The sequence below is a fragment of the Giraffa tippelskirchi genome, chromosome 2, assembly GCF_054371585.1.
Source record: "Giraffa tippelskirchi isolate mGirTip1 chromosome 2, T2T-mGirTip1v1.2.pri, whole genome shotgun sequence".
Classification (NCBI taxonomy): Eukaryota; Metazoa; Chordata; class Mammalia; order Artiodactyla; family Giraffidae; genus Giraffa; species Giraffa tippelskirchi.
In genome coordinates this window covers 237,189,993-237,214,046 of record NC_137276.1, presented here as the reverse complement: position 1 = coordinate 237,214,046, position 24,054 = coordinate 237,189,993, and the positions used below count along the sequence as shown (strand labels likewise).

At 42.1% G+C, this 24,054-nt stretch overlaps 1 protein-coding gene across 1 annotated transcript in view; it reads right to left on the bottom strand.

Annotated features, from left to right (window-relative positions):
- The window catches only part of KCNH8 (potassium voltage-gated channel subfamily H member 8), a 444,159-nt gene that overhangs the window by 336,984 nt on the left and 83,121 nt on the right, over positions 1-24,054 (bottom strand). The window lies entirely within an intron of this gene.

Sequence of the window (24,054 nt, the reverse complement as noted above, 5' to 3'; positions counted from 1 at the left end):
TGACTGTCAGGTAATTGCTATTAAATGAGAAAACAGGAGTCACTTAGGGTGACCAGGGAGCATTGACTAGGCTGAGAAACCCCCCAACGGGATCGGTATGTGATGGTCAAAGGACCAACCGCAAAACCAAAATACATGTTCGGATCACGGAAAAGAGACAATTAACTGCAAGACGTATTGACTCATCTGCTGAATCGCTCACTCTGTGTTAGAGCACCTGAAAACAGGAGGGGCTGAAACAAGCAGCTTTCACAGTGTTGGCCCAAGTATCTTTCAGGACTGACACACACAACCCACAAATGGAGGTCCTCCTAGCTCTCCTGGGCCGTCTCAGCCTTCCAATTACCCCCGTCCCCCCGCACAGAATCCCATCTCATGCCAGCATGGAGTGCTGAGAGTTACAAACAGACCTGCTGCTACGGCCCCCAGCACCCCCGTAATAACTATGATTTACCTAAAAGGCATGCAAGTGTCAAGTTGTCAGCTTAGTTTCTGCATCTCGGTGAACACCAGTGCACACTTCCCAGGGTGTGGAGAACGAACCTACCCTAAATAAACACGCCTGGAGAGGAGCCGCGTGATTCGGCCAAACAGCAGACTCACTGGGACGGCAGAGCTGCAACCGGGATGCTGGTCCACGCTCTTTGGAGAGACGGGAGGAAGAGATACAGCTCCAGGCAGTAAAGCAAAGGGTGTGTGAGCCTCCACAGGACAGACAGCGGGCATATGAGCCTCTGCTACCAGTGGGCACGGGCCTCAGACATCGTTGAACCAGTAATCACAAACTTCACCCCGGACCAACGCCAGACCCTCGTCCACACCAGTATTCTCAGCACAGACGGCACTCTACATTAGAAAGAGCGTGTGGAAGGTAGGAGATCGCCGCAACTGGAAGACAGTGGTGGTGAGGAGGACAGGGCGTGTGGACCTAGGTGATCACACCAAGTCAAGGCAGACAGGGAAGGACAGACGCCACGTGAAATACTTACATGTGGAATCTTTTAAAATGATGCAAATGAACTTCTTTATAAAACAGAAAAGGACTCATAGACATAGAAAAGAAACTTAGGGTTACCAAATGGGCAAGAAGCGAGGTGGTGAGGGATAAATTAGGAGTCTGGGATTAACATACACACACTGCTGTATACAAAAGAGACAAAAACAAGGACCTATTATATAGCACAGGGAACTATATTCAATATTGGGTAACAACCTATAGCAGAAAGGAATCTGAAATAACTGAATCATTTTATTGTACACCTTAAATTAACACAACATTATGAATCAACTATGCTTCATTAAGAAAAAAAAGGGTGGGGGGAATTTGGGGTCAGATTCCCTGGTAGCTCAGTTGGTAAAGAATCTCCCTGCAATGCAGGAGACCCAGGTTTGATCCCTGAGTTGGGAAGATCTGCTGGAGAAGGGAAAGGCTACCCACTTCAGTATTCCTGGGCTTCCTTGGTGGCTCAGCTGGTAAAGATTCTGTCTGCATTGCGGGAGACCTGGACTCAATCCCTGGGTTGGGAAGATCCCCTGGAGAAGGGAAAGGCTATTCTGGCCTGGAGAATTCCATGGACTAAGTCCATGGAGTCGCAAAGAGTTGGACAAGACTGAACGACTTTCACTTTACTTTTACACTTCAGAACCGTACAATCGCCAGCTTATCTTCTAGCTCTGTGCCCTGGGAACATTTCTGAAGACAGGTTGCTCAATGCAGAACCTGAGACAAGGATTGGGACACACCTGATCTACTGAAGGCGGATCATCAGGGAAAACCTACGCAAGAAGGAGAGGAGGGTTGGGAAGGGACAGACAGCGCAGGAAGGACCTCGTTTCTGGGGAGGCTTCACCTCAACCCCGTGGCTCTCCTGGGTCATCTCCGGGGGCTCTAGAGGGTTGAGCCATAACCAGAGGTGTCCTGTCTGGGGTCACAGGGCCTGGCTTCGTTGGGTGAGTCACTGATCCTGGCCCACAGGCGGAGGGGAGGGTTGGGGAGGGCGCTCACCTCCTGGGCAAGGCACCTCCCACGGGGGGGCAATTATATGGGTTCAGCGGCCAGAGCTGGAGCAGCCACGGGATGGGCCGGGACCCAAGCTGCTTGTGGAAACCCTGCAGGAAATGACACAGAGAGGCTCAGCATCAGCACAAACCGTGAGGAAGGAGCGCCTGCAGTACCCGGAAGCCGAGGCAGGATGCAAGGGAGCTACGCTCCTGCGGGGCTCGGGGCGCACAAGGCAGAGGCGGGCGCCGATCCGGCCGCGGGGGACAGGGTCTGCCCTGCCCTGGAGTAGCTGGCCTCCGCTCGTCTCCATTCTCGCCATTCTCGCGGGTGAAGGGGCAAGCGGGCCGGATGGGCAGCTGATGCTGCGTGCGCGCCGCGGCTCTGGGGGCTGCGGGCGGGGGCCACGGCCAGGCCAAGGCTGCGGGCAGCGCAGGGGCCTGTCTGGGGCCGGGGCGGGGCGGGCAGCCTCGGCACCGACCGAAACCCATTCAGCACTATTGTCTCTAGAAAACAGGAGCGGCATCCATATATACTTATTGTGCAGATAAAAGGGGATTTTTCTTTTTTCAGTGTACGGCAGATGTAGGGAATGGACATGCGGACATGGGGGAAAGGAGAGGGAGGGGCAGATGGGGAGATTAGGATTGCCTACGTACAGTACCGTGTGTAAAACCTCCAGCTACTGGGAAGCTGATATAAAGCACAGGAAGCTCAGCTTAGTGCTGTTCATTTCTTCTAAAAGTGCCAAGCACCTGGGCCACCTCCAGCACTGCTCAGAAGAGGGCTAATCAGAGACGAGCCTGCCCAAGGCTGTAGATGTCAGTTTCTTCTTGGATTTCCTAACAAGTCATTTAGCCCAAGTAGGATCCTTTGGGAAAGAAAGTAAAGCAGTGCTAGCCTTTTAGAACCTGGGCAGAACAGACTGGTGAGAGGAAATCATGTCCCTGGAAGGTGCCATACTAACCAGGACCCTCTTGCAGTTAAACAAAGCTCAGGTAGTTTCAGAAGGACATCTCTGACTGTCTGAAGTTTTGTCTTTACCTATACATCCCTCAACACTTTTAGTCAGTAGTTCATTGTAAGATGCCATTATCCCAGTTTTTAGATACACAGACTGAAGGGGAAGCAACAGAGTGAGTCCCCTCCACGTGACCCTTCAAAGTCAGACTTTCAAAGACGCGGATTTGCCACCGTACATGCCGCCTGTTAGAGTGCACCACTCACTGCACTTTTCAAGGTCCCGTAAAATTAAAAAGGTTTTAACTTTTGTTTTAATGTATTATTTGTGTGAAAAGTGTTACAAGCATATTACAGTACAGTACTCAATAGTCGATTGTGTTAGTTGTGTACCGAGGCGAAGTTTGTTGGACTTAATGAACAAATTAGACTTATGAGTGTGCTCTTGGAATGGAACTCATCTGCATGCATAGATACATCCTTACTGTATAGATAGATGTGGGATGAAAGAACATTAAGAGGACATGCATTGCCTAGTAGGAGCAAAATTCATTCATCATTTTTAGTCCTATTATGTTGTCATCATGACAACACTTACTGAATTTTAACTCTGTGCCAGAACTGCACGGAGCATGGAAACAGAGTCATCTAATCATCACAACAGCCCCATGGAGTCTCCGTGTGTGGAACAGGGAAGGTCAAGGGAGAGAAACGACCCAGTCAGTGTCACACAGCTGTGTGAGTGAGTGCCAGTCCAGATCCATGCGCTTGCGGAGGCGACGCTCTGTATCACAACACTGTGTTTGAATCCAGGCACATGGCTTTGAAGAGGCCCTCCTCTGCCATCCCCTGGCTGGATGATCAAGTTGCTTAACTCTCCAGGCTTTAATCTTTACGTATAAAATGAGGATGACAGCAGCATTTCCCACAGTGTCATCGTAAGGATGAAGGGAAATAATATTGTAAAATATCTGGCAGGGTGATAGCTGCATATGTAGTCAGTAAATAGTAGCTGTAGTTAATATTAATAATCATCATCAATTAACACAGGACAGCAAAAATCCAGATTCCCAAAGACTTTGCCAACTTTGCCTCATGGTCCCAAACTAAAATTATGATATTTCTAGGAATAAAGGCAAACGCTTGCACAAGGGTTCCAGAAACAACATGATACAAGCATAAGACCTGGCTCGATGGCAAAGTAAAGGAGAAACTCATTTAACAAATACTTATTGATTGCACCTTTATTTTGCAGATACCGTGAGAGAGGCTGAGGAAACTGCAGGAAACCACAAAAATAAAATAAAATTCCAGCTCTCACTGAGCTTGCATCTTTGTGGGATATGCAAAGGATGAAATAACAGATAAATGCATAGTTTGTCGTATAGTGATAAATGGTATGAAGACAAATTAATCAAACTATTGGGATAATATATGTGAGAGGAGTGACCAGCGAACGTTTCTCTAATAAGAGGAGGAGAGATGTGAGTGAGTATGGGCATGTCAGAAGGAACAGTGCTTTCTTCTCCGGGTAGAAGTTTGGCTTATTTTATAATCAACTGAATAGTTATATTTTAATACTGAATAGTCAGGAAAGTTGATACAATCATCTAGAAAATGTTATCTGGTTTCTAAAATAACTGAGTTGATTTTTCCTTATCTAAATTATCCCTCACACTTACTGCCATCTACCTTCTTATAATTTAATTTAATTCTCATTTGTATCCCCAGAATAAAAAGTGACAGGACAGTTATTGCATGCTACATTTTCACAGCATTGGTAAAGATATGATTTTGCCTTAAGGTAATTTCCTGATATACTATGGAATTCAGATATCAATTCATTATTAGACTCCCATAAGCAAAGATCAAAATCCTTCAAGCTAGGCTTCAACAATATGTGAACTGAAAACTTGCAGATGTACAAGTTGGATTTAGAAAAGGCAGAGGAACCAGAGACCAGATTGCCAACATCTGCTGGATCATAGAAAAAGCAAGATAATTCAAGAAAAAAACATCTATTCTGCTTCATTGACTGCAATAAAGTCTTTTGACTGTGTGGATCACCATAAACTGTGGAAAATTCTTAAAGAGATGGGAATACCAGCTCACCTTATCTGCCTCCTGAGAAACCTGTATGCAGGTCAAGAAGCAACAGTTAGAATCGGACATGAAGCAAGGACTGGTTCAAAACTGGGAAAAGACTACATCAAGGCTGTATATTGTTACCCTGCTTATTTAACTTATATGCAGAGTACATCATGAGAAATGCCGGGCTGGATGAAGCACAAGCTGGAATCAAGATTGCCGGGAGAAATATCAATAACCTCAGATATGCAGATGACACTACCCTTATGGCAGAAAGCGAAGAGGAACTAAAGAGCCTCTTGATGAGGGTAAAAGAGGAGAATGAAAAAGCTGGCTTAAAACTCAGCATTCAAAAAACTAAGATCATGGCATCCAGTCCCATCACTTCATGGCAAATAGATGGGGAAACAGTGGAAACAGTGACAGACTTTATTTTCTTGGGCTCCAAAATCACTGCAGATGGTGACTACAGCCATGAAATTGAAAGATGCTTACTCCTTGGAAGAAAAAGTATGACCAACCTAAACAGCATATTAAAAGGCAGAGACATCACTTTGCTGACAAAGATCCATATAGTCAAAGTTATGGTTTTTCCAGTAGTCATGTATGGACGTGAGAGCTGTACCATAAAAAAGGCTGAGTGCCAAAGAATTGATGTTTTCGAACTGTGGTGTTGGAGAAGACTCTCAAGAGTCCCTTGGACAGCAAGGAGATCAAACCAGTCAATCCTAAGGGAAATCAACCCTGAACATTCATTGGAAGGACTGATGCTGAAGCTGAAGCCACCTCATGCGACAAGCCGACTCATTAGAAAAGACCCTGATGCTGGGAAAGATTGAGGGCAGGAGGAGAACGGGATGACAGGATGAGATGGTTGGATGGCATCACCGACTCAGTGGACGTGAGTTAGAGCAGACTCTGGGAGTTGGTGATGGACAGGGAGGCCTGGTGTGCTTCAGTCTGTGGGGTCGCAAAGAGTCAGATATGACTGAGCAACTGAACAACAACAATGTATAGATAATTTTGACTGGAGAAACACTTCCAATATGTTCTTAAAAAGAGAAAACTTTAGGTCATGGATCATCATTATAACCTTAAAATCACCACCATTTTTTAATTATCAGAACCCTGATCCTCAATTAAATGCTACCTCAGCCAAGAACAAAGGATAACAAGGTAACCAATTTAATATTGACAGTGAAACGTCTCAGTAACTGGTATACTTTCTTGAGGGAAGATTGTTTTAATTAGAGACAACAGCAAGCCCCAGGGTGACGGTGCTGAGGCATGTTGGAAGGTGCCTAGAAAAGACTGAGTGGGCGGGAGACGCGTAGGAGACAAACTCATAGGAAAGCAGGGGCTTTCAGATCCTGGTGAGGAGCTTGCAGCCCACCAGGAGGAGTCTGGGTTATGCTCCAGTCACTGCTGGGAGAAGAGACTGTTGAGGAGCCGCGAGGGGCAGGGCTAGCTGTCTCTGCAAGAAGCATGGAGCCTGAACTACGATGGGACCGCCGGGGTTGGTAAGTGTGGAATTCTGGAAGTAATTTTATTTTTTTAAAGAAAAATTTGATGTATTTAACAGTGGTAAGAACAAAAAAAAAACTTCTATTCATCAAAAGGCAATTTTTTTAAATTGAAGTGTAGTTGATTTATAATGTTGGGTTCGTGTCTGGTGTATAGCAAAGTGAATCAGAGATGTGCCTGTATGGGTGTCTGTACATATATATCTATATATATTCTTTTTCTGGTTCTTTTATAGTTTTTATTTTATTTTGTACTGGAGCATGGTTGATAACAATGTTGTGTTATTTTAAAATACAGCCAATAGGATAGTTGATGGTTTAGACAGACAGTGAAAGAAAATAGGAAACATAAGGATGACTTCAACTTATTGGCCAAGGCAACAGGAAAAAGTATCATTTCATGACATTAAGATTAGGGGATGGGGAGAGCTTTTTGGTGGGAAGGTACAATCAAGATTTTGCTTCTGGGTATTGAATCTGGGATGCCTACTAGACATCTAAAAAAAGGCATTCAATAAGTAGTTATACACGAGTCTAGAGTTCAAAGGAGAGGGCTGGTCTAGAGATACAGTTTATAGAGTGAAATTCTCAGTTTATAGATTTAAAATCCTAAAACTGATAGGATCACAGAAGGAGTGTGTTGGATAGAAATGAGGACTGTTTTAAGAAATGAGGACTGTTTTGTTTTCTAAGGGAGCCTTAGAAAACTAAGCGTGCAACAGAGAGGACTGCAAGGTTCTAGTGGGTAAGACAGAGGAAAACATGCTATTTAAAGGGGGTGGATTGTTTCCAAAGATAACGAGGTCCTGTTCCATGCTCACAAGGAGCCCCAGGTGACAGCAGTGAGAGATACTGTAGAGATTTGTCTATTGAATGGGAAGAAGGAGTGCATGACCTTCAAGCTCAAAGTCATCAACACAGAAGATAATTGACTAGGAATCAAGAGAGGTCTTCAGTTAAAGGCCTGCCCTTAACATTCTCCGTGGCCTCAAGCAACTCCCAAAACTCCCTTAAGTCTTGACCTTCCCCACTGACAAAATGAATAAGCTGGATATATACTCTTTAAAATTCTCTCCTGAGGTCTAAAAGTCTATAATTACCAGGTATCCTTTTTGGTTCTATTGAACTCACTAGTTACAAAATCCAGCTATAAAAAAAAATTCAAAATGATTTAACAAATCAAAAGAGTTGCTGATTTGCTGAAAATTAATTAACTAGATTCTTGGGATCTGACAAAGCAAAGCCTTTCCAGGTAGGTCTTGAGTTATCTTTGCCAAAGCCCCTGTTCACACTTCCACTTGGAGCTGATGCAACTGTACTTCTATGACAAGCCATGGCAGAGCATGAAAATGTCCAGCAAATCTGGAAAATTCAGCAGTGGCCACAGGACTGGAAAAGGTCAGTTTTCATTCCAATCCCAAAGAAAGGCAATGCCAAACAATGTTCAAACTACCGCACAACTGCACTCATCTCACACACTAGCAAAGTAATGCTCAGAATTCTCCAAGCTAGGCTTCAGCAATACGTGAACCATGAACTTCCAGATGTTCAAGCTGGTTTTAGAAAAGGCAGAGGAACCAGAAATCAAATTGCCAACATTCGTTGGATCATAGAAAAAGCAAGAGAATTCCAGAAAAACATCTACTTCTGCTTCATTGACTATGCTAAAGCCTTTGACTGTGTGGATCACAGCAAACTGGAAAATTTTTAAAGAGATGGGAATATCAGACCACCTTACCAGTCTCCTGAGAAATCTGTATGCAGGTCAGGAAACAACAGTAGAATCAGACATGGAATAATGGACTTGTTCCAAATTGGGAAAGTAGAACATTAAGGCTGTATATTCTCATCTTGATTATTCTTATTTATATGCAGAGGACAAGATTGCCGGGAGAAATATCAATAATCTCAAATATGCAGATGACACCACCCTTATGGCAGAAAGCAAAGAGGAACTAAAAGAGCCTCTTGATGAAAGTGAAAGAGGAGAGTGAAAAAGCTGGCTTAAAACTCAACATTCAAAAAACTAAGATCATGGCATCTGGTCCCATCACTTCATGGCAAATAGATGGGGAAACAATGGAATCAGTGACAGACTTTATTTTTTTCAGCTCCAAAATCACGGAGGATGGTGATTGAACCATGAAATTAAAAGACGCTTGCTCCTTGGAAGTAAAGCTATGACCAACCTAGAAAACATATTAAAAAGTAGAGACATTACTTTACCAACAAAGGACCATCTAGTCAAACGTATGGTTTTTCCAATAGTCATGTACGGATGTGAGAGTTGGACCATAAAGAAAGCTGAGAGCCGAAGAATTGATGCTTTTGAACTGTGGTGGTGGAGAAGACTCTTGAGAGTCCCTTGGATAGCAGAGATCAAATCAGTCACTCCTAAAGGAAATCAGTTCTGAATATTCATTGGAAGGACTGATGCTGAAGCTGAAGCTCCAATACTTTGACCACCTGATGCACAGAATTGACTCATTTGAAAAGACCCTGATGATGGGCAAGATTGAAGGCAGGAAGAGAAGGGGACAACAGAGGATGAGATGGTTGGATGGCATCACGGACATGATGAACATGAGTTTGAGCAAGCTCTGGGAGTTGGTGATGGACAGGGAGGCCTGGCATACTGCAGTCCATGGGGTTGCAAAGAGTCGGACACAACTGAGCTGAACTGATGAGCCTTGACCATGAACAAAGTACAGTGCTGGATGCCTTGGGACATCTGTGAACTACATACAACCTAGTTCATAGATGGCTAGTAAAACACTTAAAAGTACTACCCAGAAATGTATAGTGATAGATGCAGATAAACTAAAGAGGAAATTGACCCTGTGCTCGAAAGGTAGACTTAGACAGAAAAAGTCAGTGCTCTTTGGGGATAGGAGGTGAATATGGTTTCTAGGCACAAAGAAGGAAAAGAGTCTGTACATCTGAGTTCCAGACCTGTTAGCTGTGTGCCTTTAGTAAGACTAACACCTTCCTCTTAGGGTAGTTATGATGAAAAAATTGACAATTATATGGAAGATAATATATCTGGCATCTTAAGGAATCAATAAACCCTAGTTATTAAATGTGGATAAAGGAAGTGGTTTGGAATCCTATGGAAGACATAACATGAATAAAGTTCATGAATCTCACATCCTCTGATCCTGACCTGCTCACAACCACCTCTTCTCATCTTTATTCTGGCTACTTTCCATCAGGACTGTCCTTGTTAATCACATAGAGGTACTTACCAAGTCAAAAATAACTTATTGAAAGTCACATTCTCCCCAATTCATTCATGTATCACCCAAACAATTTCTGCTCTATTTACCTAACATGTTTTCTCTACTTTTCCTTATCTAAGTTCTCCCTTAAATACATTTCTTTGATTAAAATATTTTATACCACAATTTTAAATGGGAATCCAACATGACTTTCCCTAAGAAGAAGGGAACTGAAAAACAGATGCAAGCTGAAAGCTATTTAACTGAAATGCAGTCACTATTCTCTGGCATCCTCTTTGGGACTGGGGCCCTCCAAGTAGAGGTTATAGAATGGGGCAAGGAAGGGAGACTGGCTAACCAGCAGGTTTAGTCAGTGGTTAAAGATGTGTTCACCTTTGTTTCCCAGTAAAGTATTGAAAGCCGATTGAAAACTTTCTCACTGTGTTGTTCAATATTAGAGTAAGCCCCCTACATACAAACAAGTTCTGTTCCAAGGTCACATTCATAAGTCCAATTTGTTTATAAGTCCAACAAAGTTAGCCTAGGTACGGACTAACACAATCGCCTATATAGTACTGTACTGTGCTAGGTTTATAATACTTTTCACACAAACAATACACAAAAAGCAAACACAAAAGTTATGGGAAATACTTTTAATCTTATAGCACAGGACCTTGAAAAGTACAGTAGTATCAGCGTCATCACCACTGTTTTACGCTTGCTTCTGGACATCCTGGGCTTGAAGTAGATATTGTACTAGTACTCCACACAGTGCACACTGCACACGTAACTGCTCAGTCGAATCTGACTCTTTGCGACCCCTTCCATGGAGTGTGGCCCACCAGGCTCCTCTGTTCGTGGGGATTCTCCAGGCAAGAATACTGGGTGGGTTACTCTATACAGTACTGTACAGTAAAGTACACAAAAGCACAAGCACCTGGCAAGGATGCGTGCACATGGGAAGGTATACCAGATGTGTGAACCAACATCAATGGACATGCAAACACGCGTTCACATCTTTGAAAGTTCACAATTTGAAGGTTCGTATGTATGGAACTTACTAAACTTGATGTTACATCTGTACATTGTGCCTCTCGGCACGGGTGCAGAGCCCCTGGGAAACGCTGCCTTCATTCACACCAGCCCGCATGCTCTGGTCGCCACGCTCCTTTGTGACTTTTCATGCTCCCCCGAGCCCCGACTCCTCTACAGAGCCTGCCCTGAGTACCAGAGGTAAGCTCTCAGTCTTTACATCAGAGTACTTGGTATTTAGAAGGCCTGTTTGGAAATACGCCATGCACTTCCTCATGACATCGTGCTGTGACTGCTATGCCAGAGATTTCTTCTTGCTTTTTTACCCCTCTCCCCGATACATCGTTGTGAGCGTCTTTTCCACCCATGGCATCTCACTCCTGTGTACCTTGAGACTGGTGGGCATGGGGCAAAGTGTGTAGAGTAAGTGATTTAAAAGTGTGGTCGGAGAACATTGAGCACTATGGCCATACTGGAGGACGGGGAATCTAGATGAAGACTGAGAATACTGACATTAACCAGGCATTTTTGAAATAAAAATGGTGGGTTGGCCAAAGAGTTCATTTGAGTTTTTCCATAACCTGAATGAACTTTTTGGCCAATTCAGGATTTGAATATTGGGCAGCAGGGGAAATGTTTTCCTGAGATGACTCTGGATGCATATAGCTGTGAAAGAGGAAGCTGTCAGTACTAAAAACTAAAGCCTCAGTGTTTCCAGGGTCCGGCAGTAAAGGGGCTCCATCCAGGCACTGCTGTCTAAGGAATCTATCACCAGAGTCTTGCCTTTGTATCTCTTGTCTGACTCCCTGGGAAACCCGAATCACTCCTCTTTGGATATGTCTGTTTTTTGTTTTTTTTTTAAATCACTTTTTAACCGATAGGTACATGAAACTCAATCTACTGCAACACTACAGGAGCTATTTCTCAACATGTCAGAACCCACCCCAGTAGAATTTCAGGGGTAGAAAAAACAAGCTTGAAGAAAGCAATGTGAAAAGCACTGGATTACACAAAAGGCAAAGTATTCAAATGAGTCCTCTCTTAGACTTCACATAAAATTGGAAGGACAAGTAGAAGGTTTTATTCAGCCAGTGGTAGGCTTCCTGCATTACTGTCAACTAAGCCCTGTGTAATAACCAAGACATGAATCATCACAGAGCTGGGCATATGGTCTGCAAAGACATAATTTCATTTCGTGCATTTGGGTAATGTCACTTTAGAGAAAATAAGATCATGGGAAAAGAAAGCAAGTAGAAGGAGAAAGGAATCACAAATGAGAGCCCAGTGTCCAGGCGATTCCTTGCTGCCTTCTCTCCATTTTAAAAGGTGGTGAGGTGGATGAACCTGGAGCCGGTCATCCAGAGTGAAGTCGGTCAGAAAGAGAAAAACAGATGTCATATATCAACACATATATATGGCATCCGGAAAATGGTACTGTTGAACCTATTTGCAGGACAACAAGAGGGATGCAGGTGTAGAGCAAGGATTTGTGGACAAAGCAGGGAAGGAGAGGGTGAGACGAGTTCAGAGTGTAGCAGTGACGTATATACACGACCATGTGTGAGTGTGAAACAGACAGCTGGGGGAAGCTGCCGTGTAACACAGGGGGCTCAGCCTGGTGCTCTGTGACAACCTGGGGGGTGGGATGGGATGGGGGGCGCGGCAAGGGGAGGCTCGAGAGGGAGAGGATCTATGCACACTTACGGCTGATTCACGCTGCTGTACGGCAGAGACCAGCGCAACGTTGCAGATCAGTTATCCTCCAGTTAAAAGTGAATGTTTTTAACAAGTGATGGCACGTTTCTTCACCCATAGAATGCTTTCTGAGGAAGAAACGGGAAATTCTAAAATAGACTTTTGTTAGAACAGAGAGACATCTCAGAGACCACCTAGTTCAAACTCTGTACTGTACAAACAAGAGAAGACCAGAAAGGAACGTGAAGTGTCTCCGATCTGTTACTTTTGGCAAAGGGAGGCCTAGAAGGCAGATCTCCCAAGCCAAATCTCTCAAGCTGGGTCTCACCAGGGCTTCTTCCTGGGTCTCAGAGCCTGAGGCTCTGGCTCCAGTTCAGCCCAGGCTGCAGGAGAGTGGTGACACGTGACGGAAAGGCATCAGGTGCCCGCAGCTCTCCCGCTGACGGCTGTGCGCGGGTCCTTAGCAAGTACGCAGCGGCTGTCTGTGACCTCTGTCCTTGACACCTGGAATGAACAGGCAGCCCTCACTACTCTCGTGTCTCCTGCAACCACTGACAATGCATCTCCCTAAGCAAAGCTGCGTTTTGCTTGGAATCCAGCAGACAGATCCATACTTTGTATTGCGAGCAGATGTGAAGACACAATCGTTTGCTTACTTCTGCGAGGGAGTATTTGAGATAGTCCACATGACTGGTCTGAATGTTTTTCATTGAAACAGTCAATCTCTGGGTAAGTGTTAATGACCTTTCAAACTCCCAAAGGTTAAACTAGCTTTGCTTACAGGAACCTGCTCTATTTTTGAATGGTTGATGTATTTTCTTGAATATATCACCATTGCTTTCTAAATGAATATACTTCCCTGACCTCAGGAAATACAATGACATTGTGCCCAAGAGATACAAATTATTCTCCTAAATGGAAAAAAAAACACATTTGAATGATTTATTTTCATTAGTAAACGAAGTTTGAAACACAGGAGAGATTATTAGTTTGCCTATGATGCGATCACAGCGAATCTTTTTAAGTAAAGAGGCATGTTCCTTTAAATATTATACTAAAGAAAAATTTGCTATTGCCAAGATAACTAAGAGAAGGAATATAAATGTATATACAAGGAATATGGGTTTTCTTTTAAAACAAATGTGTATGTATACACATATCCTTTATTTTTTAATTGTGGGATCATTGTTTTACAATGTTGTGCTGGTTTCTGCTATACAACAATGTGAACCAGCCGTAATTATACAAATATCTCCTTCTTTTTGAGCCTCCTTCTGTCCCAGCCCTCTACGTCATCACACAGCACCAGGCTGGGCTCCCTGTGCTATAAGCAACTTCTTACCTGCTATCTATTTCACACATGACAGTGTATATATGTGTGTATGCACATCGTGTATATATGTCGACGCTATTTTCTCCATTCATCCCACTCTCCTTCCTTTATTGTGTCCATGAGTCCATGAAGAAGGCATTTTTCTGCCACTGCAAGTCTCAAAAGACTGAGTAAAAACATGACTTTGCCCAAAGCAGACCCGTGGTTGTGTTTTCTGAATAAGAAAAGGATGGAAAAAACACTGCTACAGCCCAGAAACGTTGAAGATCTGATGTTTCTTGATCCCTTGCTTTAACTATGAGCTCCTCCGAGTGACAAATTTACTCCCCCTTTCCCCGTCTCCCAGTCACCAAAAACAGGGTTCTAGCACCAGTCGGGAAAATAGATTTCTCTTTGGGACTATGACCAACACAAGCAAAACGGGAAGAAGACCACCTTCCTTATGAAGACTCCTCTGAATCCCTTGGAGCCCACGGATCTCTCCCACCCTAGAAACCTTCTACGTGTGTGTGAGTCTCTGGAGGGTTCAGCACTGAGTGGTTCTCTTATTGATCAGCATATGGTTCTTGAAAACTTCTGAAAATAAAGATTACAATTTCTACTTATGTATAGTTTGTGATACTCAGTAGCAGCATTAGTGCAGACAAGCATGCAAGTCAGATTGGCTTGATTGACAATCACACATCACTTTTTCCAGTCTTTCAAATCGAAAACATACATCCAGATAGAGTTAGGGTGTTAATTTAACTACAAAGAGAGAATGAATTTATTCTTTGGTAGCATCCAATAATTTTTGACCCAATCATTCACAATATTTTGCTTTATACTGCAAATGCACAATAGGAATAAAAATAATGACATGTGAATCACTAACAGTGAAAGCTCTGGAGAAAAAATACAAAGAATAAAGTATTCCCTTATGAGTAAAAACATAATACAGAGTTTTTCAAGCTAGCCAACTTTTGTACCATTCCTTTCTCACTGCATTAACAAGAGGAGTAAATGACTAATTTTCTTAAACTGTGATTGAATTTAGAGAAACTAATTTCTTTGGCATTTAGCATTTAACTCTCAACTTGTGGAATAAAAAGATAAACAGGCAAAGGCTATACATGCTAGAATTTTACTAAATTCATCTGTAACTATTTTCTTATCTTAAAAAAATCTTAGGAGAATTGCCAGTTGATATTAAATACATTGAATATCCTGAACTACCTGTAAAAGAAAATAATTTTGAAGTCCATATCAATTACATTTAAATATCATGCAAGACAACTTCCCCCCTCTTTGGTATCCAGAATGCATTAAGGTGGTGGTGAGTATTATATCTACATTTTACATTTTTGGAGACAGCTATTCATAGTATTGTAGGTAAAACTTGGCCTATTTCAGAACATACAAATGATCACTTATAAATTAAATGAGTCGATTTACACATTGGACTTGTTTTGCCACTGGCATAATTCAGCTATTTGTGCATATTAGAATGAAAAGGAACATAAAATACATCCCTGCAATGCCTGTTTCTGAGAGTCTCAAAATACTTCATAGACATCAACAGATTTATATCACTATGAAGTAATTAAGGGAGAAGCATTAATAATCTCTATTTGCTTAGACATGATATTTGATATAATACTCCAGCTAACGATCATTGTAAGAGTCTAGGCACAGAGACCTGCTTCTTTAATATATTCTCAATAAAGGTTTATTATTCAGTATAAATCAACGTAATTTACTTGTTTATTCTTTCACTCATCTCACAAACCTTTTGAGCAGCCAGCCATCCAGTTTACGGAGAAGAATAGCTCTGCCTCCACTTAAGTCTTACATTTTTCTCTCCCACTAACCACGATGCCGAGGCGTACGTCTCACTTCATATTTGAGTATGGCTTTCTGCAGCATTGTCACTAAGACAGCTTCCTTCCTGAAAAGCTTCTTTGGCAGATGCACTATCACACTTCACGAGCTCATCTCTCACCCCTGACCATTGCTCATCTTTGATCGTTTCTCTCCTGATCTCTACTCCTCTATTTTTGTATGTTCTCAAAGGTTCAGTTGTCAACTGCCTTGTTATGTGTGTATACACCTCCATCCTCACGTTAGCTAACACTCAAATGCTCCCTTAAAGACCAAATTCTTCAAGGAATTCAGGTTTGCACATTCATTTATCTGCCAGACCTATCAGCCTGGAGGTAATTCAGGCATCTTGAATTCCCACCTCAAAAAACCAACCTCCTGGGCATATAGCCAGAAAAAAAAAAACAAAACAATTCCCAAAGGTATATGCATCCCAATGTTCATAACACCACTATTTACAATAACCAAGACGTGGAAGCAATCTAAATGTCCACAGAGGAATGGATAAAGATGTGGTATGATAACAATGGAATATTACTCAGCCATAAAAAGGAACAAAACTGTGCCATTTGTAGCAACATGAATGGACCTAGAGTCATGCAGAGTGAAGTATAAGTCAGAAAGAGAGAAGCAAACAAGGCACATTAACGCATACACGAGGAACCTAAAAAACATAGACGAACCTATTTGCAAAGCAGAAATAGAGAAACAGACATAGAGAACAAATGTATGGTCACCAAAAGGGGGAAGAGGACATGGATGAACTGGGATTGATATATATACCCTACTATGCATAAAACAGATAACTGATGAGAACTGACTGTATAGCACAGGGAACTCTACTCGACGCTTCATCCAGCCCAGCGTTTCTCACGATGTGCTCTGCGCATAAGTCAAATAAGCAGGGTGACAGTATATGGCCTTGACGTACTCCTTTCCTGATTTGGAACCAGTCTGTTGTTCCATGTCCAGTTCTAACTGTTGCTTCTTGACCTGCATATAGATTTCTCAGGAGGCAGGTCAGGTGATCTGGTATTCCCATGTCTTTAAGAATTTTCCACAGTTTATTGTGATCCACACAGTCAAAGGCTTTGGCGTAGTCAATAAAGCAGAAGTAGATGCTTTTCTGGAACTCTCTTGCTTTTTCTATGATCCAACGAATGTTGGCAATTTGATTCCTTCTCTTACATGGTTAATTTTCATGCGTTCTTAAAGATTCTCCCCAGCTGGATGTGAGGGCGATCTGGTTGCAACATCTGTCACCCCATTGATCGCCAGGGTTGATTCGGCTGATCTGGCTGGCTAGGCGGGTGTCCCCTTCCTCCCTCACCGCTCCATGTCCATCCCTCCCGAAGCAGCATGCTCGGTCGAACAGGACCATCCCCAATAGAAAAGGATCGGTCTTCGGTCAAGGGTATACAAGTAGCTGTGCTCCCCTGCTAGAACCTCCAAACAAGCTCTCAAGTTTCTCCCCAGAAGTGTTTCCTGACACTGTCAGCCCCTCCCCAGCTCAGATCAGGGTCATATTAGATGCCCCTTTTCTGTCTTCCCTGGAGGAGGCAATGGCACCCCACTCCATTACTCTTGCCTGGAAAATCCCATGGACGGAGGAGCCTGGTAGGCTACAGTCCATAGGGTCACAAAGAGTCGGACGCGACTGAGCGACTTCACTTTCCCTTTTCACTTTCCTGCATTGGAGAAGGACATGGCAACCCACTCCAGTGCTCTTGCCTGGAGAATCCCAGGGACCGGGGAGCCTGGTGGGCTGCCGTCTATGGGGTCGCACAGAGTCGGACACGACTGAGGCGACTTAGCAGCAGCAGCAGCAGCTCTGTCTTCCCAGAGCGTGAGCAGGGTAATTTTCAAATTATGGGTATTATTATTGTTATTATACCCTCTTTGTTCATATTCAAGGATGTTGTTTTATCAGATTTCTCTGTACTCCTGTGCCCGTCTCATAAATAATCAGTGAAAATCTGTTTAAATGGGGCCTTCCCTGGAGGTCCAGTGGTTAAGACTCTGCTTCCAACACAAGGGGCTTGGGTTCAATCCCTGACTGAGGAACTAAGATCTCATGTGCATGGCCAATAAATAAATAAAACAATTGCTAGATACTTTAAAAATTTGTTTAAATGAAGTGGAAGAGTTAAGTGCAGATTACACTTACCCAAGGATGAGCATTTTATTAGCATAAAGTATAACTATTAAGATATTAAATATCTAAGTTCTCAGAAAATAACTCTTCTTGCTCCAAAGTATTAGCATATAAGCAGAAATCTCCTAGCCTCACTGAAATATACCTACTCGATTTGAATCCCTGCATTAGACTGAAAGCCCCTTAAGATCAGGGTCAGGTTTTTCTTAATTCTTTGCCAAGGAAATATGTCAAAAATATGCACCCATGAACTGTCAGTTGAACATATGAATAACTGAGTGGTGGATAGGGGGATGGGCAGGCAGATAGAAGAGTGGATGGATAGGTTAAATACTATCTTCTCTTGATCTCTCTTTTGATCTCTTTAGGCCATCTACTTATTAATAGAGCTAGGAAACACTTACAGTACCTCATTACTTGTTCTACTTGTACACATATATATTCGCCCTCCATTTTGACGAGCCTTAAGAAGACCAAGTGCAAAGAATTTGGAGCATTTCAATGAATATTTCATTATTTTTGACGTTCATTAAAGCAACTTAATTTCATTGATAATGCCCAAAGTGAAGATCACTTCCAATTCCCCATTGACAACTGTGTATGACCCTCCTACCCAATACCAGTTTGTCCTCTCAAGCAGTTAAAAATGTTTTTATTAAATATTTTTAAAATTTATTTTACCCAAATTATGAATTTTAAAAGGAAAGAAAACCTTACAATCACTTGTGTGATAATACAGGGTTATTTTTTTAATCCTCTTTAGAACCCTTTATTTGTGGAATAAGGTGCCATTGTTTAAAACTATCAATTTACAATTTCAAGACAACTGGTACTTGACATCTTTGAAGGCGTCTGTCCAACCACCTCTAAAACCGTCCCATTTCAGAGAGAGACGGGCTCCACAGCATGGTAGCTGGTGGAATTCCATTTCCAAGGCAAACGCTAATGACAAAGAGGAGACACAGAAATAGAGAACAGCAGCCTCAAGTAGAATCAGGTTTCTGGAATGCCCTCTCCTCCCTGCTTTTATCTGATCAACTTCCATGTATCCTTTAGACATGAGCAAGAAGCGATACAATTTATCATGCAAATCAGAATATATTTAACAGTCAATGGGACCAATAAAAATAACTAAATTATTTAATTTTTAAAATACCTAATTAACTATGGACAGCTATGTTTTAATATGCTGGTGAGGTGGACTTCCCAGATGGTCAGTGGATAAGAGTCCGCCTGCCAGTGCAGGGGATGAGGGCCCACTCCTTGGTCTGGGAGGATTCCATATGGTGCAGAACAACTAAGCCTGTGCACGACAACTGCTGAGACCCCACTCGAGGGCCCAAGAGCGGCAGCCACTGAAGCCCGTGAGTCCGAGCACCTATGCTCTGCAACAAGGGGGCCACGGCCACGAGGAGTCCATGCACTGCAGCAAAGAGCAGCCCCTACTCTCTGCACCTAGAGAAAGCCCACACACAGCCACGAAGACCCAGTGCAGCCAAGAATAAATAAATCAATTATAAAGACAAATAAATCATATACTGGTGAAGCATTAAACAGCATTAAACATTCAATAACTATTTTCAAAATAAAATTTTCTAAAAAACAAAAACAGCACATTTCTTGTGCAGTACATGACACCAAAATACTTCATTTCTCGATTTTGATAACTGTACTGATTTTATTAGAGACTATTTTTGATTGTAGAAAATATACACTGAATTCGTTAGGAATCTTTTTTTAAAGGCTTATAAAGCTCTATAAAATTTTACCAAGAGAAATACGTTTAGAAACAACATAAGCAGAAAATTATTTATGCACATATTTAGGAACTTTAGACAGATTCTAATCCATAGTATTATTTGAAGAATGCACTTTTCTATATGGTCTTTTTTTTTTTTTCTGTAAAATTACCTGCAGACATCTTCCAAGATGAAGTTTATAAATAATATATAAAAAACATGGACATTTCAGTTTGCTCTTTTTTTGTTACACCATAATTATTTTATTGAAGTATATTTGATTTACAGTGTTGTGCCAATCTCTGCTGTATAGCAAAGTGCCTCTGTTTTACATATATATATTCTTTTTTTTAAATAGTCTTTTCCATTATGGTTTATCCCAAGAATTTGGATATAGCTCCATGCGCTATACAGTAGGGCCTTTTGTCTGCCCCTCTGAATGTAGTGTTAATGTTTGTATCTACCAACCCCAAATCCCCAGTGCATCCCTCTCCCTCCCCCTCTCCCTGCTTGGCAACTGCAAGTCTGATCTGCAGGTCTGTGATTCTGTTTCTGCTTTGCATACAGGTTCACTCATGGCATATTTTAGACATCACATCTAAGTGATATCACGTGGTATTTGTCTTTCTTTCAGACTTACTTCACTCGGTATAATACTCTCTAGCTGTACCCATGTTGCTGCAGATGGCGTGAAATCATCCTTTTTTACGGCTGAGTAATATTCCACTGTACACATGCACCACATCTTTTTTACCCATTCATCTGTCTGTTGACATTAGGGCTTCCCTGGTGGCTCAGCTGGTAAAGAATCCACCTGCAATGAGGGAGACCTGGGTGCAATCCCTGGGTTGGGAAGATCCCCTGGAGAAGGGAAAGGCTACCCACTCCAGTGTTCTGGCCAGAAGAATGCTGTGGATTATACAGAATCCATGGGGTTGCAAAGAGTTGGACACTACTGAGCGACTTTCACTTTCACTTTCACGGACATTTAGGTTGTGTCCATGTTTTGGCCATTGTGAATAGTGCTGCTATGAGCACCGAGCTACATGTATCTTTTTGAATTATAGCTTTGTCCAGGTATCTGCCCGGGAGTGGCATTGCTGGATCATATGGTAATTCTAGTCTTAGTTTTCTGAGAAACCTCCATATTGTTTCCCATAGTGGCTGCACTAACTTACATTCCCACCAACAGTGTAGAAGCTTTTCGTTTTCTCCACACCCTCTCCAACGTTTCTTGTTTAGACTTTTTATGGTGGCCATTCTGACCAGTGTGAGGTAATGTCCAGTTGAAGTTTTGATATGCTTTCATCTAATAATTAGGTACACCATAAAATTTTTAAGGGAAGAATTATCTCTGTAAGTGCTAAGGTGCATGGTAAGCAAAATGCAATTCATGCTACATGAAATATATTTTCAATTTTAATATTTTTAAATTGAAACATTAAATATTCTTATAGCTATTGGGGATTTGTGCCTTCATTTATATAAAATATGTCTTTGCCAGACATTTTTATATAATACATCAAGTCATATCTATTATGATTCTTTTGAATGTATAGAAAAATTTAAGTACTTCAAAATACATAAATATATTCAATCAAGGAGAAGTGCCAAGGAAATAATTTCCCATAACTCAAGATATTTCAAAATGCAATTCCTAAATTCCAAAACTAAGTGTTTTATACAAGTTGAGCTCTGTCATTTCTTTAGTTTTTCCTTTTGTGAGGATCTAATTCAATATATTCCTATTTGCAAGTTTTGTCTGCAATAATTAGTTTGTCACCTTTTCAAAATATGAATATTTTCACCACTCCATTCTTTTGATTACTTTGATTCTAAATTTCTAACTAATTTTGAAGCAAACAGAATTTGAAGAGGACTCGGGTACTTCTTCAGCAAATTCGCATCTTCTGGTGGCCTTGTGGTTAGTGACACATATAATGGATGGAAATCTCCAAAATGGATTGGAAATATCAACAAACTTTTTGTACAAATTACATATTTAAAAGAACTGCAAATCTGGTACCTAACATCTCATTAAACAATCATTTCTTTTTTTTTTCTCTGTTATTGCTGGTAAAAGGGGTTTAATTCCAAAGTAAAAAAGCCTTTCTGAACCATGCATACAGTTGTATGCATACATACATAAACCATACAATAAATGACAAAAATACTATAGACTACTCTCTAGGAATTTGATGACTCACCGTGTTTTCTGTACACATTTACCAAACCGCAAACAGAATTTCCCCCATTTCCTATGTCCTGGCAGCTTTGTGAATCTGTCACAGAAGGAGTTAGCTGTACCTAGTCTTGAGGTCAGAGAGCTTTCTGTTTTAGCAAGCACAGTACTTGCAGGCTTTGAAGAGAAGCTGAAGCTGGAAAGTATTGGGGACAGAGAGGCCGGCTGGTCACTGTCGTTCACAGTTAACTAGAAGTTTCATTGCACCTGGTGCTTCACTGCGTCTGGGTCTCACAAGCTACTAGACCAGATTACAGCCGAGGCTGTAAACAAAGCAGGAATCTGTCAAACACAGCCCAGCTCATCTTCATAAAATAAATAATAAACTCATGTCCTTAAAAAGTCTGGTTAGATGTTAAACTAGGATGAGTGACAGGACAACGGGTGCCCCGGGCAGGACCGGACACACGGTCACCCTGCTCAGGGAGCTAACTCAGGAAAGACATTGTTTCCTTTTCACCCAATTATCTTAACTTACTAATTTGGCACAGGAGATATGTTAATGAAATTGATAGTCAGTTTTTATCTTTAAAATTACTGATGCATCCATCCTTCAAACCCTATGGACTGACCTCCCAGTTTTGTTTTAGAAAAGAAAGGAATTTTAATGCATTGTTTTCCCAGAAACATAAATTAACATCCAATGCTAATGCTAAGTCGCTTCAGTCGTGTCAGACATCTAATGGCCTTGTGTAAAGGGCCATTGTTATCCCAAGCAACAATCTAAGTGAAGCATTTAAAGGGAAAATAGAATGGAACCTAGTGAGGGGAAAACTTGTGTTTTGGTGTGGGAGAGTTCAGATATCCTGGACTTACTCTGTCGTGTACTGAGAACTAAATAGATAGAATTAGGGGGCATAGCTCTTCAAGGCCCCAACAGGTTGAATTAAGGTGTGTGGCCTAGGAGTGTTGACATAAAAATTGAGATTTGAACAGGTTATCCACTAAGGGCAAACTATGAGAAATTGTGCTCATTGTAGCAGCTGGTGGGATGCTATACTGAAGTGTGAAGTGAAGCATTAGATGCTCAGTTGTGCCCAACTCTCTGTGACCCCCATGGACTGCAGCCCACCAGGCTCCTCTGTCCATGGGATTTTCCAGGCAAGGATACTGGAGTGGGTTGCCATTTCCTTCTCCAGGGGATCTTCCCGACCCAGGGATCTAACACAGTCTCCTGCACTTCAGGCAGATTTTTTACCAACCGAGCTACAAGTGTTAAAAGCTTTATATTCAATTACCTTTACCTCCCTGTCACTTACTACAATCCTTTAACCTTGCTAATTTTCTTATCTGCAAAACAAACATGCTAATATCCTCTGGGGAGAGAATTTAAGATTAAATAACACAATGGAACGTAATTGGCCCTTAAACAACATTTGTGGAATTTTAAATTTTGAAAACTAATTACATGGAAACAAAGAACTGGGGAGGAATTAAATGCATTGTAATAAAAATGTTGTTAGCAGCATGTGAGTATGTACTATACATTTCTAAGAGAATAACTGCTAACCCTATTATATTTTTGCGTACACTCGTGACGCTATTCTAGACACCTATTGTCTCTACGTGTGTTACTCACTCAGTCGTGTCCCACTCTTTGAGACCCCCCGGACTGTAGCCCGCCAGGCTCCTAGTCAATGGAATTCTCCAGGCAAGAGTACTGGAGTGGGTTACCATTCCCTTCTCCAGGGGATCTTCCTGACCTAGGGATCAAACCATGGTCTCCTGCATGGCAGGCAGATTCTTTACCATTTGAGCTACAGGGAAGTCCTATTGACTGTAACCTAAGGGTAAAAACGTTGATTAAACAGCACAATTTTAGGGAAAGAATTTCAACAATGAAATTTCGATGTGCAAGTTAATGGTTTGGGAAAGTAACTTCTCAAAGTTGTTTGGTTATTGTTTGCTTTTTTTGTTTTTAGCTTATAGGGCAAACTACTGTTTGTTTTGTTTTGTGAGTGAGTGAAGTCGCTCAGTCGTGTCCCACTCTTTGCGACCCCATGGGCTGTAGCCTACCAGGCTCCTCCACCCGTGGAATTTTCCAGGCAAGAGTACTGGAGTGGGTTGCCATTTCCTTCTCCAGGGGATCTTCCCGACCGAGGGATCGGACCAGGTCTCCCGCGTTGCGGGCAGACGCTTTACCGTCTGAGCCACCAGGCGGCCCTGTTTGGTTTTGTTCACTCCCGATTCCTGGTTTAATCAGGACTTGT